Below are 27,793 nucleotides of genomic sequence, written 5' to 3'. Positions count from 1 at the left end.
TAGTCCACCTGTATTAAAAGGAGATTTGTGCATTAATAAGGGAGAAAGCAAAGAAACAAGAAAAGATCTAATACTTCTTTACTTTAAATTTGCTTATGTACTTGGGGAGATTTCCAGCCAAAACAACTTCTTTGGAATCAGAATTTAAATTTAGGCAATTTATAGTCATTTTTGCTACATAACCTTATCCATGTCTAGGGAATATTGCATTCTATACAAGGAACCTTGCTTTTTTATATTTTGCAATATATGTTTAGGCAAACCCCAGGGTGCAAATAGTGTGGAGAAACTTAGGAAAACATAATACGTCATATTGCATAAGTCAGCAAAGACACGATTGATTTCTAAGATGTCTATTATCTTGCTGGCATCTTTCTATATTAAAAGACTTGCTGCTGAATACATTAGCCCTAAAATTAACCATTTATATGCTCATTGGCATGTCACCTCCTGGCTGTTGCTAGTAGAGCAGTTGTGGAACTATCGCAGGCTTTGAAGAATAGCTGATATAGCTATGACTTGGTTCGACTTGGACTGGCTCCTGATTGCTTTCTCATCCATTGTTCTGGGTTATAAATTTGGGTCCTGGTTACTGCCATACATCTACTTCTATGGCTTACAGTGTGGCCTCCTTGTGTATTCACTCATCAGCAATAAATAGGCAAAACCAAAGCTACCTATTAAAAAAAAAGAAGAGTCACTTGCACTTCTCTATAGTTACTCTATAGGTACTATAGGCACTAGAAATGACAGTACAGGTTGCCATGTCATAAATCACGCCTGGCATAGAATGTAATGTTGGCTGTGCTGTATCAGGTAAATCTATTAAACTGCACATACTGACATTTGCCACTAGCGAACAATTTTTAAGGAATATATTACAGGTTTGCTGAATCACCCAGGTCCTCCTGTGATAGCTTTCTTTAATAAATCAGGCCAATTATGTAGGTATGATACTTCCCTGATTAGGTCGGTAGGAGTCCTTTTATGTACAATTGGAACTAGTACTTTACTTGGCCCACAGGATAGTTGTCTCTAGACCAGGGCTGTTCAATTCCAGGGCCAGAGTCTGCCCACAGTTTTGTATTTCTCTGAGGCAGGTGTTGAGGACATTCCCAGGTGTTGTTCTCATGCCTGCCAGCAGATGGAGTGTATCTGTGAAACGTTCTCCTAGGTAAAGGGGCAGCTGATAGAGAGTCATGTGACCTGGACAAGAAAGTGAGCAGGGACTTGGATCCTGAAGCAGTTGGTCCAGAGGAAAACAAAAAACCCCGGGTACAATTTGCTTCAACAGGAGAGAAAAATTCCTTCCTGATTCCATGAGGCAATTGGGAAGAGAGTTTTCTATATGGACAGTTTATATAGTTATACAGAGTGATCATATCCCCTTTATGGTTTACAAAGAGTCAGAAAATGACTGTTTGTATGAAAATTGTGGACTAGTTGTGGCCCTTGAGGACCAGAGTTGGACAGCCCTGGCTTATAGCCATTACTCTCAAGGTGCAAAAAGGACATTGTTGATATCCTGACAATGGGGCCCTCTTTTAGACAAACCATTGGCATACTTTGAATATTGAAGATCATATTTAGGAATCTCACTGCCCTTGGTATAACTGATTAATGACGCACTTTTGTGAAGGCAAACCCCTCGTCTCATGCTACAATAATAAGAATGCATTTATTACAGCGAGCAGACCATGTAAAAGAAGAAGGGTGCTAGAAGTTGAGAACAGAGATGGCACCATACACAAGTCATGAAGACAAAATCACCAGCACTTCAAAGTACAGGATTCTTGCTTTATTGTAAAAGTAACATGTTCAAAAGCCAATGTTTCTCGGCCACACAGAGTCCCTTCCTCAAGGCAATGTGAAAAAGTGTGATATTGAGCAAACATACCATGGAGGGAAATTTTCAACTGGCATACAAGATAAAGGTGAGATAATCCCCTGAATTGTGACGAGCCTTCTGATTTTTCTTGATACTCTCTGCAAACCTTTTTACGTACTGTTGTCCGTTCAACCCACACTTTGTAAGTAGCCAGAATAAGGCAAGCAAAAAGATCAGTGGTGTTCTGGCATTCTTTATTTCTGGTATAATAGGGGAACTTTACCTTTACAGCATAAGGGTATGTATTCCACCAGCATGGCATTCTTAGCTATTGCTGGATCCTTACTAGTTGGCTTTTATGTGGCTGCCACCTGCAGGATGCTCTAGGTATTACAGGTGGACTAGCATAGTGTTGAGCTACACAGATTTTAAAGTGCAAGTAAACTCATTTCTTTGCTCCATCACTGGCACTGACATCCTAACACGGTCATTTTCCAAATTCCATCTCCACTTGCTAGGCCGGAATGATGAAAGTCCTACAAATGCACACAAGAGTTAATTTATTTCTGGTGATAAAACAAAGGATAGGCAGGAGGGGATTAGTAGTGGCAAAAATATATAATTACATATAAAGTCACATACATATTTTATTATGGTCAGTGGTTATACTAAACAGAGTACAGATTGTGCGTAATTGTAATCGAAATAGCCGGATTGATTTTGATCCAAGCACCTCATTTTTTTGGATACCCATAACATGCACCTATCACAGGGCTGGGTGGTGGACTCTTTGTATCACAGTCCAAAGTCCAGCCCTGTCTTCTCCAGAGCCTCTAGGGGTGAGGATGTTACACTGTAAGCTGCTATCAGGTTGTGGCCACCGTGCCCACCAAGGCAGGTGACTGCTGACAGGTAGGAACAAAGCGTGGAGACAGAGAGAGTGGTCAGACAAGCCAAAGGTCAGGGCAGGCGGCAATCAGGACTAGTCAGAGGTCAAGGTGAGGTCGGTACACGAGCAATTCAGGAACAGAAGACACAGACTGGAACATCCAGAACCTGGGAACAGAGCCAAAAGGAACTCGTTGTCCAGGCAACTTCCTATTGCCAGCCACTTCCTTATAAAGGGAATGTTATATGAAAGTTGGAAGTCACGTGTGCTGCAGACTCCTAACCGACCAGCAGAGGGAGTGCTGGTGAAGAGACATTCTCAGGTGTTGTTTGTATGCCTGCCAGCAGATGGAGTTTATCTGTGGAACGTTCTAGTTCTCCTAGGTAAAGGGGCAGCTGATAGAGAGTCATATGACCTGGACCAGAAAGTGACCAGGGACTGGGATCCTGAAGCAGTGTTGGTGCTGGTGAGTGAGCCTAAAGGAGGCACAGATCCTCTGAACTTGCAGGGATCTGTGACAGCATCATCCTCTACAGCAGTGGTCGCCAATCTTTTCGGACCTCATGGACCACTACATTCATAATTTTAAATCCCGTGCATGCTTGCAGAGCCGTGTGTCACTCAAAGGGGAAGAAACCTCCTCCAGAGTGACGTCATGATGCCAGAACCTGACCACATCTCCCTCCTCAGTCCTGCTTGCTAAACATCCTGGGGGGACAGAGGCTCAGGGCTGTGGACACGATGGGACATGATCAGCGAGGTCAGAAGGACCCCGCTGGGGGGCTCACCGGCCAGGGAATTTTTCTGCGGACCACCAAAATTTTGTTGCAGACCAGAAAACCGGTTGCCGACCGCTGCTCTACATAAGTACTCCTTAATCAGAACTATTTATTCACTCATCAAATGTATCTCTCTACCTCCCCTGAGGAAGCCAAAACATGGAAACGCTTCGGGTGCTGAGACAATCCTATCAAAATCAATCCGGCTTTTTCGATTACGATTACACACAATCTTATAGTTGTACTGTGTTTAGTATACCCGCTGACCATAATACAATATCACTATGTAAGTCAATCTATCAGTAAATATACTTTTTTTTTCTTTTGCCACTACAAAGCCCTTCCTGCCTATCCATCGTATGGATCATCTCAGAGGCTGGCACTAACAAACACAAAGGGAAGCCCTGCCCTATTTCTGGCGATGCCAGGATTGCAGCTTGAGCTGTGAATGAGCAGCTTAGTGTACGTTTTATTAAAGAAAAAACAAGAAAGTACAACATGGAGATTTGGGTTTAAGAGGGCAATGCCTCCAAATAAAGGACAGCTGGGAACTATGACTTTGGGCATTGGATATTGGTAAGTAGGAATTTTTCTGTAACTGTCTACAAGAAAAATCCCACTTATTAATATTATTGTTAATAATAACAATAATAATAATATTAAACTGGATTTATATAGTGCCAACATATTACATAGCCCTGTACATTAAATAAGGGTTTCAAATGTCAGACAGATACAGACAGTGCCACAGGAGGAGGAGAGGACCCTCCCCCGAAGAGCTTACAATCTAGGAATGGATAGGTAGGTTTACCAATTGTGTAATTGGGTCCCATAGACATCCACTGTCCCTAGGCTCCTGCTTAGGTTAGCATGTGGACCTTCCAGCTCTGCCGCACTAGTTAAAGGTCTTCATATCTTCTATTTCTGGCAAATGTGCTAATTTTCAATTCCCGAATGCCAAGCCTGTCATGGATAAAACACCATGACAAACATTTAAGACCATCTGAAAAATGAAAATCTATATCTGTTCAGTTTTAGCTCTATTTCTCAGCTACTGACAATTTAATCAGTCAGCCACCTGGCATATTGAAGGATGGGCACAGCAATGCTTCTGCTGTTGGCAGGTGCTCAGTCTTCAAGGAAACATTTCAGGTGCCACCTGGACAGCAAAAATGAGATTTGGCTCTGACATTATTATTAGGAAAGAGATCATAAAAATGATATTTTCCCCAGAAAAGGTGACAACCTTAGAAGATGTTCAGTTTGAGTGCGCCAACTGTTTTAATTTAGAGATCTGCATTGAATATACTTTCATTACATACTGATGCCACATGGTGGCAGCAAAACACTATGAATTAGTAAATGCACACAATGTTAGGGTTGTACATGCTACTATCAGATCAGTAAGCTTGATTTATTAAATCTCTCCAAGGCTGGAGATGATACACTTTCTTCAGTGAACCTGGGTGATCCAGCAAGCCTGGAATGGATCTGGTTCAGGATTCAAAACATTTGCTAGCAAATGGCAAATGTGTATCCTCTCCAGCCTTGGAGAGCTTTAATAAAACAGGCCCAGTGTTTCTCAACCAAGGTTCCTCTAGAGGTTGCTGGGGGTTTCTTGAGCAATGAGCAATTTGTGCCTCTCTGGTCAGCTTAAGTGACACCAATGATCTTTTAGGCTATCTGTAAAGGTGACATTCCACTGGCCAGCAATGAAGGATACATTCTTGCCAGTGATCACTATGCTAAAATAATGTCAGCTGTGGATAGATTAATTAAAGCAGGGGTTCATTGAAGGCTTGGAAGTTTGAGGTTCCCCCAAAAATGTTGAGTAATACTGCTTAGAGTAACCAACTTTTTAAAGAATATAAAGAATATGGAGAAATAATGGTCCACATTTCACATGAGTTGCAGGAATAAAAAGCAGTTTGCACTGTTTTGGGTTAAAGCACACATTAACCATACCTGGAGGAGAGGTTGGCTTATTTCAGAGCTGCAGTAAGCTGCAGCAGTCTACGGACAACAGTGGTCCCACTCTCTTCTATTCAAGTAAATAGTATATAGTAATAGAGTTTTTGGAACCTTTTTTTGCAGGCTGAGGCATATTGCATGTCACATTTGGCCATGCAGTTCTGGCCTGAAGATCACCTTGTGCTAATCTTGTTGCACGCGGTGTACTTTGACTTTCCCAGCTGCACAGGAGCAGCGGTGTCAGCCGTGTGGTTTCATACTGTAGGTCCGAAAGGACTCTTCAATCGCTAAATATTGTGCAGAAAAAAAGCTGCCTTTATTTTTTTATTTTCTAAAGTACTATTTTCACCTTTTTTATGTTTTTTTTATAATTTAAGGTTAATTTTTTTTTTTTTGTTTTTTTTTTTTTATAATTTAAGGTTGATGATCTCTTGCAGCATCTTTAAAGCCTCTCCAATGATGGCTGCATGTCATTGCTTATGGTGATAATAGCAGAACATGTCTCCACTCGAAGGGCAATTGACACTCTGATGCAGAGGAGCACAGCTGGGATAGCAAGTTGTCACCCAATAAAAGAAAGTGCTCGATGAGGATTTTCAAGACCACAAGATAATATTTAAAGTTTAAAAATGGCTTTTGTAATAAAATGAACATGTTAAAGATAACACTGGGCAACGCATTTTTTGTTGAGTCAGATCTTACACTTGATTTTACAAATTTTTGGGTGGTGAATCCAGAAATGACTCGTTTTCATATAATGAAAAAATAATGAAATATTAACTTGAATGTACTGTTTATTTAAATTTCTCTTGTTCATACAAAGGATTTATTGTTACTCTAAAAACTTTTTTACAGTAAAACATTTGAAAATTAATTGGGTAAGAGGTTAAGGAAAAAATTTACACCTATGGCTTTTCCTGGAGTGTTCAGTGTTAGGACAATCCCACCGGATGCTCCAACAATAGTCAGCCATCATATGTACATCCCATTCACCCTGATACCGTCCTTCCATGACCTTCCAATCTTGGTGGAATCGTTCACCTTGCTCATCACTGACTGCACCAAGGTTTTCTGGGATGTTAGAATGATGGCTATGCAGAAAATGCACCTTGATGCTCATACTGCAACCAAGCATTTTGTAACTCTCCAAGAGTTTCCGGACAATTTCTGTGCAATCATTTACTCCTGTGTTTCTAAGAAAATTCTTAAAAATGGCTTTGAATGATAACCAAGCGTTCTTTTCGACATCTGACATTGTCCTGATAAAATGTTCATCATTGATGAGCTGCCAAATCTGTGGACCATCAAACACACTGGCCTTTATTTTTTCAAATGACAGGCTAGGAAATGCCAAAATGAGGTACTTGAAACATCTTCTTCAGTTGGCAAAGCTTTAATGAACTGCGTCATCAGACCCAGTTTCATGTGCAGAGGCGGGAATATAATATTCTTTCTATCAACAAGTGGCTCATGTAGAATGTTTGGATACACTGGTTTTAGGGCAGATCTTGGAGGCTGATTCCTTTCCACCCAATGCCTCTCACAAGCTCTGCTGTCCCACATGCACAGATAACAGGGATACTTGGTGTATCCGCTTTGCTGACCAAGAAGGAAGCATACCATTTTAAGGTCAACACAGATGACCCAATTGTGTTAAAGATATTGCAACAACTCAATGACTCTCTTTGTGTCTGCATATCCTTCACAAAGAAAAAATGGATGGCCAATTGGGACTGACCCAATGATATTGCCATTGTGAAGGAGGACACACTTTAAGCTCTGCTTTGAGCTATCAATGAATAGTCGCCATTCAGTTGGGTTATAGATTGGAATTCCCAATTCCTCCATTAAACTAGGTATGTTATGGCAATACACAAAGCCACTGTCAGTTCTAAAGTACTGCAGAAATGCAATTTCTCTGGTTCCAAAGTACAATACCTTCGTTCCTTTTTCAAGTACATTTTTCTTGAGCAGTCTTGATGCTAGGAGTTCTGAAGCCTTCTTCGATGTGCCATATCACTCAACTCATGCTGATCAAATCCCTTACGAACAAAGTCCACTTCAATTTCAAACTCTTCATCATTGTTGTCACCTAGTTCATAATCATGTTCTTCAAGAGAGGGTAGTGTAACAAAAACTGGCAATGAGATTTCATCTGAATGAGCTACTGGGCGTATAGCCGATGGTAAGTTAGGATACTCTATTACATTTATTTTTCTTGTCAAATTATGAATTTTCACTATACAAAAGTAACTTCACTGAAATGATCTTCTGGCTCTCGCCAAATCATAGGTATACCAAATGGCATCAGGTGTTCCCTTTGTCCACATCCGTAAACCCTTGACACACTGTTTGCACACCTTATGAGGGGCCCAAGACTTATCTTGATCACCAAGTTTAACTTTGAAATATGGCAAATAGGATTGCTCTACATATGTGCTGATGTTCGCCCTTTAACAGATATAACAAAATGAATCAGACACTTACGACAAGAAACAGCAGAGCCAGACATGATCTGAAAGGAAATACGTGTGTATGTAGAAAAATAAGTTTTCCTTATTCACTATGTAGAGCAGCGCACAACCTCTGACCACATAAATGAATAGCCTATACAAATCCACGCTACAGTAATCACATTATTATTATTAATTACTTTAATAAATTATATATATATATATATATATATATATAGACTAAAAAGGGCCCAGCATGACCTGGGGTGAGTGGAAGTAGGTTGAATAATGCTAGATATCAAAATGAGGATAAAATTACTTCTGGAGTAATCTCTGGATTTAGGTGAATATGGCTGTAAAAGCCAAATTTGTTATTTTTTATTTTATTGAGTTATTTGTATTAGTCTGTCATTTGCAATCCCTATTTAATGTACAGCGCTGCGTAATATGTTGGCGCTATATAAATCCTGTTTATTAATTATTATTATTATTTTATTTTTTTTATGAAAGTTGGCATTGTTCTGTCAATATTTTATCCAATCACTGCATGTTAAAAGAATAGCAAATATGACTAATGGAGTTTACCATTTGGTGGAGATAAAGGACCACAAACAGAGGTGCCTACAGTCTGCTAAGTAATTTCATGTAATATATATATATATATATATATATATATATATATTTCCATCATCACTTGTTGTGTTTAACAAAAGGCTATGTTTGTTCCTTGTCATCCATAGAGCTTGTCTGTGTTTTCTGGTTTTAAAGGCATTATGTGGTCTTAAGAGTTAAGTATTTTTATGTTGATACATAGTTTATATTTACAGTTTGATGAAATACCAACAATGGCCTGTTTTTTTATATATGTTTTGATATATATAAATAAATGTATTCTGATACATATGTATGTATGTTTTAGATTGTATCAATATATGTTTTATATTGTTTTCACATATTGCATCAGAAAATATCCAAATGTAATATTCATTTATTTACCACTTGCTTCCGGCTGGTAGTGAAACCAAGGCTTTTAATCACCATTTTGACAGGTTATATACTACTATATTGTTAATAGTCTGTAATTTTCTCTCCTACTTTTTAGGATTATATACACACACAGCTGAACAAGTCATAGGGGAGACAGGTAACACAGAGGGAGAAATATGTCTGTGGTAGAAGGAAGTTCGTTTTTTTATGAAGTAAGCCATGGACACAGGGCGAGGAATGTCTTGGGTTGGGGTTTGGACATCAAAGAGGGAGAAGTGGTTTTTGGAGGGGCCATGGACACTACAGTGTAAGTGTTTTGGAAGGAGCTATGCAAAGCAAGGGAGGGAACACTCCAAATCAAAAAATGTCATTGGAGCGAGCATGGACACTGCACATAGTAAAGTGTCTCTGGGGGGCATGGAGAATGTACAGCAGAAGGAATGTGTTTGGGTAAAATGTGGACACCAAGGAGGGAAGGATATTGTTGAAGGAGGACTGGACACTGCAGTTTGAGAATTGTGCCTAGAGGTGTCTTGGACACCACAGAGAGAAGTATATCAGAGGAAGGCAATGCAGATAGTCTATCGAGGGGATATGAAAAATTGCAAATCCGAGAATGTCCTTGGAGGCAGAAGTGTCTTTGAAGGAAGATGTGTCTTTGGGGTGGTGGCATATACATGTCTTGAGGAGTAGGGTATGAAAACTTCTGAGAAAGGTCTCTGGAGAAATTAAGGACACTGCAGGAGGAGGCATAATTTTGGAGGGGCATGAACTGCAGAGAGAACAGTAGATGTGAATTTGGACACCACAGAGAGAAGAATGTCTGGGGGAAGTGGACACTGCAGATCCAGGAATGTCTAGAGGGAGTTGAGGAATGTTGGTGGAATTGAACCCTGAGGAAGCACTAATGTTGCGGGGAATGGGACACTGCAAAGTAAGGAATGTTGCGGTGAATGGGACACTGCAGAATGAGGAATGTTGTGGGGATAGGGACACTGCAAAGTAAGGAATGTTGTGGGGAATGGGACACTGCAGAATGAGGAATGTTGTGGGGATTGGGACACTGCAAAGTAAGGAATGTTGCGGGGAATGGGACACTGCAGAATGAGGAATGTTGTGGGGAATGGGACACTGCAAAGTAAGGAATGTTGTGGGGAATGGGACACTGCAGAATGAGGAATGTTGTGGGGAATGGGACACTGCAAAGTAAGGAATGTTGTGGGGAATGGGACACTGCATACTTAGCAATGTTGTGGTGAATGGGAAACTGCAGAGTGAAGAATGTTGTGGGGATTGGGACACTGCAATAAGTCTTTGGAGGGGATGTGGACACTGAGGAACAAGAGATGTTAGGGTGGGGGAGTGGAAAATGTTGGGGTGGATTAGAGGTGCATTGACAGAATAAAAACTTTTGGGGTGTGGGGGCTGGGGCTGAGAAATAACATACACTACTCTTAGATGAACATTGCAATATGGCTCTATATTCACCATAAGATGTAGATGTGTGAGCGATACTTAACTGAAAATGATGAAACCCAGTTGAACTGCATGGTTTGAGATTTGCAAATCAAGTATGGGATTTGCTAAAACGGTGAAAAATGAACTCATAAATTCTTGAGACCTTCCATCTAAATGTATGCATTAAAACCTCCAGTCTTGATTACACCGTGTGATCTAATACTTTAATATTCACAGCTTCTGCAGTGGTTTTGTCTTCCTTGCGAGGCCTTTATAAATAATAATTGCATGTTAGTTATTATGCATTCCAATAACAAATACCAAAAGGATAAAATATGAAATTTGCATATGTTTTAATTATGTTGGGCTAGGCCACAGTTGAGTTAATGAATCTGCTGAAAAGCCCATTCAGAGATGTCATCACTCAGATTAAACCAATTATTTGTAATGTATTGGACGGCCTGTGACTAACTGCTCCAAGGATGGGTGCAAACTTCATATTATTGACTGAAGCTCAATTAAAATTAATTGTTGAAAATATAACACTTCCAGAGACTCTATATAGACACTAATGGAATTTGAAAAGTAGTTTCAGCATCCAAGAGATGAGATAGCAGGATGCCTATTTGCCTTATTTCTTTGTTGTATATGGTGGACCAGGGTAATAAAGAAAAGAAAAGGGGCAAATGTTTCCAAGACTACCCCTGTTTTAAAGGAATCTTTTCAAACATAGTCTACTGTGGTTGACCCTAATGAAATTCTAGATGTCTGGATGTAAGAAAAGTGCTTACCTGGAACAAGAATGTAGCAAACCCTTTAGTTATTCAGCCCTTTTGTCTCTACAAATGAATGTGGTCATTCAAGTTCTGATGGTCTCTTGCTATCATACTGGCCATGGGTCCTGACAGGGTTCCAGACAGTGGTGGAGACATTGTAGGAGGACCTAACTACATCCTGGTGTATTTTTTTTAGTCTGGCAGGACTTGACTAGCAAGTCAAGTCTTTTCTGCCCCAAATAGGATATATGGTTGTATTTGTGAAATACAGGCTCTGTAATACATGCACATGTATGTTTTGTACCTTTAAAATTGCTGCAAGTCCCCAAAAACTTGTATATCCTGCCAGAGATTTAGAGAGCTGGTAACTTGCTAAAATAGGCTGACAACCACAGGAATATCAAGCAGTGTTAATAGCTCTGACTTACAAAGAACAAAGCGTGTTTTACATTTCTTTTAGAGATGAGAGTTGGGTGCAGGGTGGGGTGAATTGCATGAGTAGTGGGGGTAATGAGGACAGGGGGGTTACCAGACTGGATTTGGCCCTTCAACTGCCTTGTTTGCTTTGGTTACTTTTAAGCTATGTATACACATTAGATCATTGCCCAAGATTAATAGTGGTGCTTGTCTTGGGCAAAAATGTGTACAGCTTTCCTATGACATCAATGACCAAGTGGGAACGACCACAGTTTACTCTTATGAAAGAGAGTGCAGCAGGGTGCTGCTTGCTCATCCTCTCCTCTCCCCTCCTTCATAGAACAGAGCAGCACTCTATGTACAGCACTCGTTCATTTATTTGGCACTTGAAATAATCACGAAAGATCATTTCTAGCAAAAATTCTCTGACATTTATCGGACGTCTGTATGGGGTTTTACACACAACACAGCTGCAGCAAGGTGGTACGTACCAGCATTGGGCCCAATTTATTTGATCAATGAAGCTGGGTGATCCAGCAAACCTGGAACAGATCTGGTCCAGGATTGAAAATATTTGCTAACAAATAGCAAACAATTTTTTAGAAATCCTTTTCAGGTTTGCTGGATCACCCAGCCTCCCTGATGAAAGCTTATCCTCTCTAGCCTTGGAGAACTTCATTAAACAGGCCCAGTGTTTCCGCCTCCAATACTGCATTTTTTTTCCTTGGATCTGTACTGAGGTAAATAGCCGCAATGTACCTTCTCTAAAACACAAAGAGTACATTTTTTCATCATCTGGTATGTAATAATAATCAGGTGAATGCTGGAACACTGATACCTGCTGCCTCAGAGCAAGAAATGAATGTACATTATGTATACTTCCTTAACAATTTTTATAAGCAAACGCTTTTCAGCTAATATTGCCTGCAGCACAAATAATTTCTGCTTGATAAAAGGTACCCTGCTGGCCTTTTATAGATGTAAAATGACTGATTTATCCCTAATTAGAGAGAACCAGGCTTCTGTAAAAACAGGTTAGAAAAATTATATGTTTTTAGTTTTTTTTTTGCTGTATGGCCTAAGTAAGAAAATAAAGAATATTTAGTTGTCAAATAAAAATAAACTAGGACCCACAAGATCTTGTTGGTAAAGGACAACTCTAGTCAACTAGTTGAATCAACTTGTACAATAATGCCAGGATACTTAAGGTAGGTTCAGAACTCGGTCACTTGCACCACAGTGCTGGTTCTTAAAGAACCAGCGTTTGCTCATTTGACAGTTGGCAGCAGTAGATGGTTCTAGTACCACTCACTTTCTCTTCAATTATTTCTCAATGGAGCTGCCACTGGGAGAAGCTACATGTAAATGGACCGCAACCTCTTCGCCAGTGTGAACTTAGTCTTACAATTTACCATGACTCCTACAAACATTTTTATTAGATTATAGAAAAGAAATATTCTTCTAGCTTCAAATTGATTTAAGTGTGACATTCACCAAACATTCTATGGTCAAGAATCTTCCAGGTGTTTGTAATAAGAATTGTTGGTGAATGCCAGATTTTTTGCTTTATAAAAACCATCATTATTACCTTTTTTAAGGAATCCTAAATAGTTTGCTAATTGCTAGTTATCAAGCTATATAAATAATTGAAGTTGGCACTTCCGTGTTTCTTCTGATACTAATGTTTGTAATTTGTTGGCCACCTTCCCCAACCTAGCCAGTTTCTCAACCATCTCCCTGTCTCTAGGTTTTGCACCCTATCTTGGTTTTCCAAATCTCCGAATGATGGCGGGACAAAACACAGGACACAAAGACAAAATCCAGGATCACTTTCCCTCTTCTCCAAATCACATTCAAGTCAGGCTAGTAAACACCAAGGCAATAAAACACTAACTCTAATGGATCCTGGGACCTAAGACAGACAAAATGCCAAAAGGTGCTGCATATAGCATAGAAGAGAAGGTATATTGAAGAGCTTACAATCTAATAGACGGGGAAAGTATCACACAATAGGAGGGGGATACGGAATGGTGGTAAGTGGTGAGGGTTTTAAGACACAGAAGAAAATGGGTAGGCAAGTTTGATAAGATGGGTTTTGAGTGCCATTTTAATGGAGCAAAAAGTATGAGCAAGCCGAATTGGATGAGAAAAACCATTCCAGAGAGTTGGGGCAGCTCTAGAGATGTCTTGGAGCTGTGCATGTGAAGAGGTTATGAGTAAGAAAGTCATTAATAGTCATTGGAGGAGTGTAAAGAGCAGCTAGGGGGGTATTTTTCTACCGGGTCAGAGAGATAAGTTGGACAAGAACTGTGGAGAGATTTGAAGGCAAAACCTTTTTTATCATAAAGGAACCCTTAAATTCAATTTTAGGTCTTCAAAGGACCCCTTGCTATATTTACTATACATTAGTGTGGTTGGTCAGTGGGAAGAATATCTCTTACACTCCTGGTCATTGGGAAGGCTGCCACCCTTACAGATAGCCAAAGATAATTGGAATCTGTAAAATTGACTGGACAGTCACAAACTGCTCATCGCTCAAGGAACCTCTAGAAACTATTAGAGGAACCCTAGGGTTCCACAGAGACCTGGTTGAGAATCACTAGCCATTCCCGAGATTACCATTATGGAGAGAAGACCTTAGCCCAATGTCTGCTGAACTTCAAACCTACAACCCAACTAAGGTGCTCTAACATGTGCAACACATACAGATCTTCGGAAATGCTGAACAATAATAAGCTGGGCTCTCCAAAAGAACTGGAGAGCAACTTAGATGACATTTAGAGGCAAATATTTTCCCTTTATTCCACCAATTACACCCATTCCTAAAGAACTTTCAGTGTATATGCTGTTAGATATATCTTATATTTAGGTCTGGGACACCAATGGAGTAGAAAATCTATCCTTATAGGTTTATTCACTGTCATCTTCAAACATAAATGTATACTGAACCATGGGGGGTTGATAAATTAATCGTAAAAAGCATCAGTGAGTTACTGTTTTGTTAACATTTCAAACGATTTTATTACGCAAAGCAGAAATAAAGGTCAGTTGTAAAACTGAATAGTCAGACACATCTCTGTTAATAACAGTCTAAGCTGCTCTTCATATATAATGCCTATGAATAAAAATTTATATTTTTCAGCTCAGCCTTTTATTTTGCCCTGCTGGGTATTTGAAATGCGCTTGTGGCTGTATAATTGCAATTTAGTCATAAAATGTTGTATCTTAGTCCCTGGCCACTGTGAGTTGTTAAATTCAGAAGAGGGATGAGGAAGATCTACAGTTCATGAAAGCTGCTGCAGCTTGGAAGGAGATATTTCTATTTCTGTTTTACTATTTGTATTGTTTTCTATTGGCTAGGTGTATTTTGCTGCTTGCTGGGTATATATCAATCTGGAAACACTAAAATGTGGTTAAAAAGAAATTTATATAAGGACTTATTCAAAACAAGTTTAATGTCTATTGTGACCTTTTAAATGGTAGATTTATTGGAAAACTCCACTCCTCTGGATGCTGGACAAAAGAGAAAGGTGATATAAGAATGGCTCAATTAAATATGAAATCAAAGTAAATATATTAACATTTATTAACCTGGGAGCAGAGTAGATGGGGAGTTTTGCCTAAAGTGAAGATGGGGTTTAATTACTTCTCTTTGGCTTTTTGTACACATTGTTCCTGACCCTTCTCATTTTTAGCCATTACTGGACATGTGAGACAGAAGTACAGAAACAATGGCTGCATGAGATCTCACTTTCTGGATATGTATCTGGCTTGTTTACAGCTGCCTTAAGAGAAAAGAAATACATTCAAGTGAAAATAGTTTACAGGATAACTAAAAGTCAGTCTTTCTTTCTTTAGTACAGCGGTCCCTAACCTTTGAGAAAATTTTGGTGGTCCGCGGCCCTGGCCGGTGCACCTCCCCGGCAGGGTCAGGAGAAGGACCCAGCTTGGGGGGGGTGCACCGGCCAGAGCCACAGACCATGTTGTCCTTTGCTCAGGCGCATGTCGTAGGCTCAGGGCGGTGGGCGGGTTGTCTCTGGGCAAGTTCTGACATCATGATGTCACCTTGGGGGGTAGTTTCTTCCCCTTTGAGTGTCACATGGCTCCTCGTGCATGAGTGGTCCAGAGTCCGTAAATTTAGTGGTTCGCAACCTGCAAAAGGTTGGGGACCACTGCTTTAGTATACATTATCACTACTCTTACCTCCCAAATATCTTAACACAAAGATTTCATATTAAAGACTTGATATTGGAGTGCTATGCGCCCAGGGGCAAATTTGGACATCAGCTGCCTAGGTACACATGAATAAGAGCACCATTTGGTACAAGCAGCACCCCTTAATGTCATATCTTTTATATACTAAACATTTCTGCTATGAATGGAGGTAGAATGGGGTTTATTTTTATTCCCAGTGGCAGCTTAGTACAGGCCAACAGACAAAAGAAGGGAAAGGTTTTATGCTTTTCAAAACACAATGAGTCTTATGATCCTCTGTATCTCCTAGCCCCTACAGTTCTCTCCAGCCCTGGAGATCTTTCATAAAACAGGTCCTAAGTCTCTAAGACCCCAACATGAGTCAGTAGCAGAGGATCCTTTACCTCTGAGGTCTGTAAGCCATTTAAAGGTTTTTATTAAAGTCACTGCTCATCCCCTTGGATGATTTAAGGCCTAGACTAGGGAAATGATTTCAGACATATTACAGCCTCTATATACATGAATGCTAATAAGGGCAAATAATATTTTCAATTTTCAGGATGTTGGATGTTCTAAAATACATTTGGGCCTGATTTTTAAAGTTCTCCAAGACTAGATATGGACTGGAATACTGGAATAGATCTGGTCTAGGATTGAAAACAATTGCCCACCAATAACAAGCATGATGTTTAATAAAATAATTCCAGATTTGTTGTATCATCAAGGTTCTACCATAATAGTCTATCTTCTCCAGAAGACCTTTAAAAAAATGGGCCCATTGTGTAAATCCCAACTACCTCCCTTAATAATATACACTTGTGCTGCTTCTTCCTGCCTAGTGGCCAATCACTAAGATGAAACAATGTCACATGACTAGGAGGACTGACATCCCTCCCTCTAGGTTCTGACTCCAGCCAATAAGGCGGGAAACCTCTGGAAAAGTATCAATGTGTGGGTGTGGTCACGTGCTTTACACTGACATTTTTATAAAACCTCCTATATAATTTTATAGGCATTCACATTTATTTTTATAATGTTTGTGGTATGAGTTATTGTTATGTTATAACTATCATTATTACCAGTAGTTTGGTGGAGTTTACTATAAAATGTTCTACTATGAGAGATAGGAATGATAAAATATTTTACTTACTGGCCCATAAAAAAGAAATTCATGACACTGCACTTGCCACATTGCCTTCTAAACTTTCAAAGATTGAATTTTAGGAAAGTAAAAGTTATTTCTGCCACATTCACAGAAGTTTTGGATTGAGAAATGTGATAGCAAATCAGTATGTTAGTTTACTGAGCTGTAGTTGGCGCAGTTATCTCGGTGCCCAAAGGTCCTTTTACCTTTATCCCATCCCTGCTTTTAGAAATGTTATGATTAAAATTGTTCAAACATCTTACAAATGGATTAGTGCAGAGAAAACAAAACCTTAAAATGAAAAACAAATATTAAAGAACATTTAAACAAGACCAGAAAATCAAATAAATATCAGCTTAGCTGAAATCTACTTGGTGGTTATAAAGGAGACTATCATGATATTCTATTAATATGTTCAAAGGAAGATTGCTGCAGATTCTGGTGGGATCTACAGAAAATCCGTCTCTCTGTAAATGATCTGGTCTTCTGTGTATCTAAACTCAAACTTAATATATATATATATATATATATATATATAATTTTGATGTAAATATAAATCATATTGCAGTTTGTCGGACCTTAAATGTGGTGGTGGCTGCATTCATTTTTTTTTTTTATATTCCCCTGGTGATCCTGCAAGTAACACCCTTCCTGTCCAATGGGGGTCAACACTCATTTCTGTAATATATCTATGGAGGAGTAGTGTCATCTATCTGCTCTTCTGTTTTGGACTACAAAACTACAGATGTTTTGCATATTTGGTTCGCAGATTATTTTCTCAGGCAGTTGTTTCTGATGACCTTTACCTGAATGTTCTCTATCCTTCCTTTGGTCCAGGATGTCCAGAAATCCCTTGTGGCACCATGAGACCAACATTACCTACTGGGAAGAAAGAATTAATACTATTATAAAAACTTAATAATAATCATAACTTTATATAAATATATCACTTTTATACAATTGAAAGTTTTAGCAGCAATACCTAGAGTGACCATAGATGGGCAGATTGCCAGGTTTCTATAGGATCTGCTTGCTTTCAGAAGGATTAGGATGAGCAACTATCAATTATAACATTTGTTTCTTACGTGTAATTCTGTTTTGGCAACCTTGTAGTGAAAATATTAGTGATTCACTATTTTCTAATGCTGTATTTTATCCCCTGAACCAGTCATATTGCATCTTATTCAAGCTCTGATAATCACAAACCATGTTTAGATTGATTGTAGTGCTAACTATTGCCTACTAATCTATGTATTATGTATGACAAGCCATAGACTCTGGATAATAAAAAACTACTAGGAATACTTGTTGAGTTATTATTATTATTAAACAGGATTTATATAGCGCCAACATATTATGCAGTGCTGTACATTAAATAGGGGTTGCAAATGACAGACAGATACAGACAGGAGAGGACCTTGCTCCAAAGAGTTTACAATCTAGGAGGTGAAAGTAACAGACATTAGGAGGGGAGATATGTAGTGGTGGGAAGTAGTGAGGGTTTTAAAAGACAGAAGATGAGTGGGCAAGTTTGAAAAAATGTGTTTTTAATGCTCTTTTGAATGAGCAGAAAGTAGGAGCAAGCTGAATAGGACGAAGAAGACCATTCCAGAGAGTCGGGGCAGCTCTAGAAAAGTCTTGGAGCAGTGCGTGAGATGAGGTTATGAGTGAGGAAGTCATTAGTAGGTCATTGCAGGAGCGGAGAGAGCGGCTAGGGTGGTAATTTTTTACCAGGTCACAAAGGTATGTGGGACAAGAACTGTGGAGGGATTTGAAGGCAAAGCACAGGAGCTTTAATTTGATTCTAAGGTGAAATGGAAGCCAATGAAAAGAACTGCAAAGAGATGCAGCGGAAGAGGAGCGGAAGGAAGGATGGATGAATCGGGCTGCAGCATTCATAATAGTTTGTAAAGGATAGAGTAGGGTTAGTGGAATACCACAGAGGAGGAGGTTACAGTAGTCCAGACGAGAGATGATAAGAGCGTGTACAAGGAGTTTGGTGGTCCCTGGGGACAGGTAGGGGCGGATTTTGGAAATGTTGCGCAGATGAAAATGACAGAACCTAGAATGTTTGTTCTGAATGTGAGGGCTCTGCTGTAACCTTCTACCCAACCCTCCTACATTATATGGCAATAGTTGTGACCGTTACAGATACAGTATATGAGCGTATTGGACATTTTATTCCAAAGCCATGGGAATTAATATGAACTTGGCCCATCCTGTGGCTTTAACACCCTTAACTTTTCTAAAAAGGTTCAAAGTTAATGTACAAGAATCACTGGCAGAATTTTCCAAGGACTCACATCCAAGAGTTGGGAGAATATCGACTGTATATTATATGTTAACCTAACTTTATTATATTAATATCTATAAATAACAATACCAAAAGATTGCACCCAAGAGCATGAACCCACATCCATGTTCCTGCAATTATAAATTCAGTTGCTAGTCCTTTATAGATAGGATCACCTACCCTAAACATCTATCATAGGATATGGTGAAGAGGGATGGCGAATGAGTTCAAGTGCCTAACACTGTCTTATATATCTTGGTAACTCCTGTGGTAAGACATCCATTCTTTAATATTAATCTTGTAGTTATATAGAGCCAAGATATTACGCAGCACTTTACAAAGTCTAAAGTCATGTCTCTAACTGTCCCTCAGTACACACAATCTAATGTCCCTACCATAGTCATATGTCATTGTAATCTAAGGCCAATTTTTCAATGGGAAGCCTATTAACCTAGCTGTTTTTTTTTTTTTTTTTGGATGTGGAAGGAAACCAGATTATCCAGAGGAAACCCGCACAAACACAGGGAGAACATACAAACTCTATGCAGATTGCGTCCCAGACGAGATCATAACCTGGGACCCTAGTGCTGCAAAGACAAGAGAGAAAGCTACTGAGCCAATCATGTGGCCCCTTGAGCTTCAACTATCCCCACCAGCCATGATTACAATGGCTTCCCCTCTCCTTGTTAGGTTATTACCTGTATTATAAGGAGAAAGTGGAAATACCCTAAGGTAGTTGTGAGCAGCCAAAACTCCAGGATAAGCTGTATAAAACTTATGTATAAGAACTTTGACAGTGAAAACTGGCTGCTGGAATGCCCAAGGAAAAAAGTATCTAGAAGACTAAAACATAAACTGTTTTAAACAGAAACAGAAACATTTTTGTGTGGACTAAACCAGCCTTTATCATTTTTTTAATCCTTGGGGAACCATTTTTTCAGTTGTTGGGAAGCCCCTGCTAAACCAATCAATGGGAACAATGCTGTTTGCATTGTTTGCCAGTGGGAAGAATTCCTATCCTGGAAGAACACTAAAAAGGATATTGATTTTATGCAGTTGGCTCTTCCAAGTGGTTTTGACTCTAAAACTAGGCAAGCACAATCTTATGGGAGGTCAATAAGTCAGAGCCTAAATAACCCCTGGCAACTTCTGGAGGAACCCTAGGGGCAGAATGGCTGGACTAAACATTTTAAATACTACAGCTTCTAATGACTGCTGTGATCTGTGTCAATAATGGAATAAAAGTGCACATGGAATAAAAAAGCTCTTGGATTTGTAGGTAGTGTGTTACAATCAAAGTAAGAAAAAAAGTAAAGTCAGTAGCTGAGTAAGATGTATGGCAGTACATAACATAGGTTCATGAATGTTTTATGTTGACATATTTGCGCTGTGCAGGCTGCTGGCTGGACTCCCCCACCATATTCAGTCTGGCATCCTGTAACAGTGATGAATGCTTGTTAATAGATCGATCATAGGCATTTAATTGGCGAACGTTCCCTGAAACGATTTAAATGGGCTTTACCGCAAGAAGAGTTATTACACTTCATCTATCAAACGCAGGATAAAGAAAGACCTGGGAGTGCGATGACTGATGGGATTCTTCTACAAAATAAAAAAAAACAAAACATCAGCCATATTTCTTGCGGGTCTGAGGATCTGATAACCCTAAAGGCAATGTGTTAGTGGTGAAGATGCCAGAAGGCGCAAAGCCTTACCAGGGTCATGGTAGCTATGGACTTATAAAGTTTGGGAACATTCCCTTCACTGCTACTAATATCAATATTGTGTGTTCACCTGCAACAAAACATTTCCATGCACATTACATGAGACACTCATGCAAATATAGGACAATAATCCATATTGTGTGAAACACCTCTGAACATTATGTAAAACAATCATGCATGGTATGAGCCTAATTTAATAAAGTTCTCCAAAGCTGGAGGCCTTGATATACTTTTATCAGTGAAGCTGGGTGATCCAGCAATCCTGGATCAGATCTGGTCCAGGATTAAAAACATTTGCTAACAAATAGCAGATGACTTCCATGTTTGCTGGATCATCCAGCTTCTCTGATGAAAGTGTATCCTCCCCAGCCTTGGAGAACTTGAATAAATAAGGCCCTGTGTGGGGAACTCATGCACGTTATGTTATGTATATACATATAGGTCAAGTGGAACTGTAGTTTGCATGCACAGCTCAGTGTATGATGCTGGGGGGCTGTCAGGATTTAATGGACACCTGTGTGCATGCCAATGAAATGGTCGAAGGCCTAACTCTGAGAAGAACATTGGGCGAAGATGGCAGCACACATTGCAAGCAGGCAGGTAAACTTATTATATTGCAGAAGGGACATTGCTTGTCCCTTCCGCAAATTAAGACCTGCCCAGTCACAATTTTTTAGTTTTTAGGTATAGTTCTGCTTTAGGTGAGGAACTCATATATGTTATATGGGACATTCATGCATATTAGGTGAGGCCTTCATACACATTGTCAATCACTGCCCTATAAATCACATGGACCCTGAAGATTACCATCAAAAAAAGTCTCTGAATGTTAGATTTCATGCTTTATAAATAAAGGTGATTTATGAATGTTATGTGAAGCACTCAATCCACCTGAAGAACTCCTAGGGCATTTATATATGATAAATAGGACACTTCCGTATTTTATGTGAGGCACCCATGCATGTCATGTGGAACACTCATGCACAGCATGGTACTAGGGACAAGTTTTAATTAGTAAAAGGCTTGTTCTACTCGTTTGTGTACCGGCAACACTTCCCTGTTGTATTGAACATGTAGGTTTGGTGGCTCACTTCCTATACAGCAACACAGAGGTATTTATATTTAAAAAGTAATATGAATTCTGAAATTTCCTCTTTTGTATGGTAAAAGATTGTCCCCAGAACAGAAGGCAAGAGGAACTCTCTGCAATGGATCCCCAGGTAACATTAAAATCCATGAGGGGTTCTTTTTATTCAACCAGACTAACTATGTACAGTAACTATGATTCATCCATTCCAATAATGGCTCCCCGTAGCCGGAGAAGCTATAAGCACATAGCTGTGCTTTATAAATGTATGATGATGTTGATTCCTTTTATTTAAATCAGCCATGCTCCTCCTTAACAAAAGTGCTGCCAAGATTTATATCAGTATTTTCATAACAAGAAACTGCAATAAAGTTTATCACAATACTTGCAATGTATATATATTCACCAGAGAAGAGTAACTTTCCTATCAATCCTATCCTGCTCATCCAGCAAGTCAGTAACCAACCTGGCCGATGTACAAAATACCCAAAGCAACCAATCAGCCTTCAGGTACTTGTAGACTGATCAATGAACAGTGATTTTTGCTGTGGGTTACTGCTTTTGACAAACAGGGGTCTTTGCTTTATGAAATAAACCTCTTGTGTTGGATAATCCAGGTGCCTTGGAATATAATTATTTGGAACATAAACTTTAACATTCCAATCTGTTTTATCTCATTTCCGAGATGCTGCAATAATTTGCTCTCTGTTTAATTGAAAATGTCACAACAGCAGAATTAAAATCCGCCATTTTATAATTAGTATGTGTCAGCCTAGAAGCAAGAAAAGTCTGTGTAAATATTTTTTCCCCCCATCAGGTCTTTTCATCAATCCTTTATGGCACTTATATTATTTGGTGTAAATAAAAACTAGGGGTTGTCATAAAAAAGCTAATAAAATTATATAGCTATTAATGTCAGCATCATAAAAAATTCAGCAGCGTGAGTTTTACATGTGGGATGCTCAACAACTGTTTGTAAAAATAAATGCAGCTTGGCTAGAATCAGTATGTGGGAGAGAAGAAGACTTTCAGGTTTGATTAACAAGGTGGAGAAAGTAATGTCCATAACCCATAGTACCCATCTGTCAAACTGCTTTAAGTTTTCTGATGCTCTAACCCAGCCTTTCTCAATCCTTTTAATATGGGGGAACTATTGAAATAACTTTCAGTCTTCAGGGAACCCCTTCTATAATTACTATATCCACCACTCATAGTATATTAGTGTGGTGGTCAGTGAAACAGATTCCACATTTACAGATGACCAAAGGATTCATTGGTATCAGAGGAAACTGACCTGAGAAGTACAAATTGCTTTTTGCTCAAGGAACCCCTACCATCCTCCAAATAACCCTGCTCTAAGCTGATTGGTTAGGTTGAGCTATTGCACTTTGTATGTCACCATTGCTGCATCTGCTGCTTTTTTACAGAGCAAAGTGAAGAGTCCTTTTTAAAGTCCAACTCCCTGGTCCTCACCCATTATTATTATTATTATTACCCTTATTATTAACTCCACAGGTCTGCAGCTCTGACTGTGCACTTGACAGTATTTAAGCTTCGCTATAGGATGTTCAAGCCTGAGAAATGCATCATAGGAGGCAGTCACATTTCCCCTGTTCCTAAAAGTGCATGTTATTTTATGGGGATGTAGAAATAAAATGAGTGTCATGATGGGAGAGTGTACAGGAAGCAGGGCTTAGGCTTTACCTACACTAAAGTTTCTTTACCTAGAATTTTCTAAAAATATAACGAAGGGGTAGCAAAATATTATTATTAATAAACAGGATTCATATAGTGCCAACATATTAAGCAGCGCCGTACATTAAATAGCGGTTGCAAATGACAGATACAGACAGTAACACAGGAGGAGAGGACCGTGCCCTGAAGAGCTTAAAATCTAAGAGGTGGGAGAGGTAGCACACAATAGAAGGGAAAATGTGGATTGGTGGGTAAAGCTGCATACACATGTGCAATTATAGTCGTTGGAAAGGATCTTTTGCGCCAGATTCTCGTCTGATATCGGTTCTGAGACGATTATCAGGTGAGAACCATTGGACATGTGTACGTAGCTTAAGTAGTAAGGGTTTTAGGAAACAGAAGAAGACGGGTAGGCAAGGGCACATTTTTAAAATAATGGTAGGCAAGGGCACATTTTTAAAATAATGGGCAGTGACTACATTATATGGATAAGTATGTGAAAATCTCTCTTATGCTCAGGCGTTTTCATTGAAGGAATATTGTTAATGCTCAACATTTTAGACATTAGTGCTCTTCTAACGGAAGGTATGTAGAAGTTGGTCACAGTCAGCTGTACCTATTTTTGTAATGTTGAAGACGTTTCACAGCCTTCCAAGCTGCTTCATCAGTCTATCCCGACCCGAGCAATTAAGATGCCAGGAAGAAAATCGGGTGAAGACAGCTGGGCCTATGCCAGAGCAAGGACAAGCAATTGTGGCCAGGCAGGTATGTTTTTTTTTTTATTGCAGAGGGGATATCACCTGCCCCTTCGACAATAAAACACCTGCCTGGACACAGTTTTTTAATTTGAAGGTTTTCAGCTTTCACAATAAAAATCTTCAAATCGCCCTCATCCTCAGAACTCCCAACGACCTTTAGATAACCCTTAACCCAACTGGCCATTGTATTCTAATGCATGCAATTACTTTTGTTGAATGAAACGCAATGCTAATTGTTCATAAATAAACCCCAAAAAGTGATTTCTTCTGTTTCCATTTAATTTCCTTTGCCAATGTTCCTTTCTATGGGGCCAGCTTAGGTAAAAGCCGATCTACTTTGTGTCTATCTCCCTATTCCGACAATGCATTACACAACTTGTAGCGCATCAAGTCTGTTCTGCTTTGCACAAATAGCTCTAAACCATTATTATTTCACCTCCCACATAATCAGAAGAATACAGCATTTATTTGTGTTTCGGATGGCTGTAATTATTTAAATAGAGCAATTACAGAAGGGCGTGCAGAGCAGAAAGATAAGGGGGAATAATTATATTATAGAGGTAAAAGAGAAGGCAAGTGTGACTTTCACAGGAAACCTTTCAGCCACCAAGGAATTAAAGAGTATGTGGTCCATGTTATTGTAACCAGGGCAAGTATTTAAAAACAAGATGGAATACCTGCTGCTAGAGGAAAAGTCAGATAATCATAATTTCTCAAAGACTAAAGAGTATAATTTGCATAAATATTGTTTGTAAAGAGCAATTAGCAGTAAATTGACATGCAAAACAAGTAGTAATTGAACTCTGTCAATGACAGTTCCAGTACTCCTCAGCATAATGCGATACAATGCATCTGGGCATCGGCATGGAAATTTCTTTTTTGTGTATTGCCATTACCGTGTTATTATTTGGGTCACTGGGGGACTGTAATCCACTGATTTCATTTTGTCAAGGTATTCAGGTGGTTAGACGGGAGCCAGGGCTACACTTTAAGTTACTGTTAAATGTAGTGATAAAAGGATTCTGTGAAATTTAATTAGCGGCCAAAGAACCAATTTTGGAGGAAAGCAGTGAATCCCGCAGGTGGAAGAGGATCTTCCAGAACCATTTTTTTTAATGGCAGTAATTGATTCTTCACCAGACAATGTTGCAGTGAATGTCAGATTCACCTCTTTAGAAATAGAAGCCTTAGAGTCCCAAGACTACATGCACATGCTGGATCCGCCTTTCTCAACCTTTTTAACATGGGGTAATGCTTTAAATAACTTCTTCAAGGGAACCCCTTCTTTAATTACCATATGCACAGATCACAGTATAATAACATAGTGATCAATAGGAATACTGCACCCTACATTGGAGGCCAGGGGAAAATTGTCACAATTACAGACAGCCAAAAAGATTATTCGTGCCCAAAAAACTGACCTGAGAGGCACAAAGTGCTTATTGTTTAAAGGGGTACTAAACTCAAAAACAGCCTAAACAAAAAAAATACACTTACCTTCAATCCCGCAGCGCAGTCAATTTGTCCTGAGGTCTCTTCCATCGGTATTTGTCTTCGGGCCGGCGTCTCCAGGCATCGCCATCTTCTCTAGGGATGAGGGAGAATGCCTCGTAAAATGCCTGACATTTTTACGAAAATTTCCTGGACCTTCTGATGGGTCCGCAAAATTTTGGTGTACTGATTTCGCGGAACCATCAGAAGATTGAGGAAATTATTACAGGAGGAGTACCGCGAATCCAGCCATGGGAATGCTCCTGTGCGCATTCCTTCATGATGAGCACAGCCACGGGACTCCTGTGTTCTTGGATAGAGAACCTTTATGCAAAAACACATACTATAGAGCTGCAAGAGCAATCAGGTGCGCAGAGCTGTCAGCTCCGCTCCCCTGATTGCTCTTGCAGGTCTTCAAAAATTTGATCTCGACGTCTGAATTTACACAGGCCGTTCTGCTTACATGTTCGGTAAGCGAGAACGGCTCGATTCGCTGCGAGAACGAATTTTTAGATTTCGCTCGCTCATTCCTAATCTTCTCCTTTACTTCCGCATTCTTCTTCCTACGTCGCTTGACCCAAGCGCGAGATCCCACTGCGCATGCGTGAGATTGGCTTTTTGTTTCCTTTGGATGAAAAGGCTCCTTCTGCAAATGCCCGAGGTGTGCTACCGAAATGCCCGAGCAAGAGCCTACCGGGATGCGTGACGTCGGTATCCCAGGAGGCTTTGCGGTCCCATTCATTCACGATAGCCTAGGCGATCAAGAATTAGGGGGTACTGCTGCACCCTTTAAAAAAAAAACACAGATTTTTTTTACATAACATAAATGAGTTGTCCACACTTTTATGCAAAGTGAAAATTCTAAGTTTAGGTATGCTTTAAAAAACCCCTGATAACCTCTGCAGGTACCCTGGATGGGAAACACTGTGGTAGATGATAGTTGGCCAAGACAAATGATCGTAGTTGTCTTGGTTGAAAATCTAGCATATGTAAGTTGTTTCCCTGGCTTCATTCACTGATCTGTCCTGGCGGATCTATGATTGACCGGGGATGACTCTGGGGTGCCCCTCGCTAGTCCTCCTCCCTGTACTCTCCATAGAACTGAACAGCGCTGTGTATACATTTGTTCTCCTCCTCTGGGAATGATGAAAAAATAATTTTTTGCAGCATTTTAAATCCAACTTGCCTTAAGAGAACTTTAATCAAAAGTAAAATGATGATGGTAAGGAGAGTTGAAAGGAGCTTCTGCAACTCTCAACAGTCATTTAGAGCCCATTGCACCTGTACCTAGACTCCGGACAATTCACAATTTACCTGATCTTAACAAAATAAACACGCTTTAAAACAAGCCACCGCTCACCTCTTTAGCTGCTTGTAATGTGATGTTATTTATTCTCAAAGATCTCCAAAGATTATGATTCTCTAGATTTAACAGCTTAGAAACATCTGCTTGGTAATATTAGAGGGCTGCCAAGATTCTGCTGCAGTAGAAAGAAATAGAAAAAGTGTAAAAGCTGAACTTTTTTGAATATCTAACGCATCTCACACAAAATTAGTCACAGCCCCAAATCAGTTATTTGCTATAACATTATGAGTTTTCTCATTTTCCGCTATCTCCAGCCACAGGGGGAAGGACCTGTGAGGGACCTTATGTCCTCGGACCTAAGGTTAGGTTCAGTCCTGCTTTGGGATCAAGTGATCCTATGTGACTCCTGGTGGGTGGCATCTCGTAAACCAGCAGTGTCTGCAGATGGAAGTGGTAAGACCTCCATTTAGTGTTGGTCGAATATTTCACTATTCGATTTGACAGCTATTCGATCGAATAGGACCATATTGTTCGAGTGATTGA

The 27,793-nt window shown here is 39.6% G+C and overlaps 2 long non-coding RNA genes across 2 annotated transcripts in view; one reads left to right on the top strand and one right to left on the bottom strand.

The window, feature by feature from the left end:
- Nucleotides 1-6,101, top strand: part of LOC140342410 (uncharacterized) — a 94,174-nt gene extending 88,073 nt beyond the window's left edge. Inside the window, exon 3 of the long non-coding RNA XR_011923075.1 lies at nt 5,887-6,101. This is a non-coding gene — a long non-coding RNA (uncharacterized lncRNA). The remainder of the gene's footprint in view (nt 1-5,886) is intronic.
- On the bottom strand, nt 283-27,793 carry LOC140342412 (uncharacterized). The gene is made up of 3 exons (XR_011923076.1): nt 27,305-27,793; nt 17,703-17,778; nt 283-677 (listed from the first exon to the last, which is right to left on the bottom strand). It is a non-coding gene; the product is annotated as an uncharacterized lncRNA (long non-coding RNA).

This window comes from Pyxicephalus adspersus, chromosome 12, assembly GCF_032062135.1.
Source record: "Pyxicephalus adspersus chromosome 12, UCB_Pads_2.0, whole genome shotgun sequence".
Taxonomy (NCBI): Eukaryota; Metazoa; Chordata; class Amphibia; order Anura; family Pyxicephalidae; genus Pyxicephalus; species Pyxicephalus adspersus.
The sequence above is the reverse complement of the archived record's forward strand: the minus strand, read 5'-3'. Positions and strand labels throughout refer to the sequence as shown.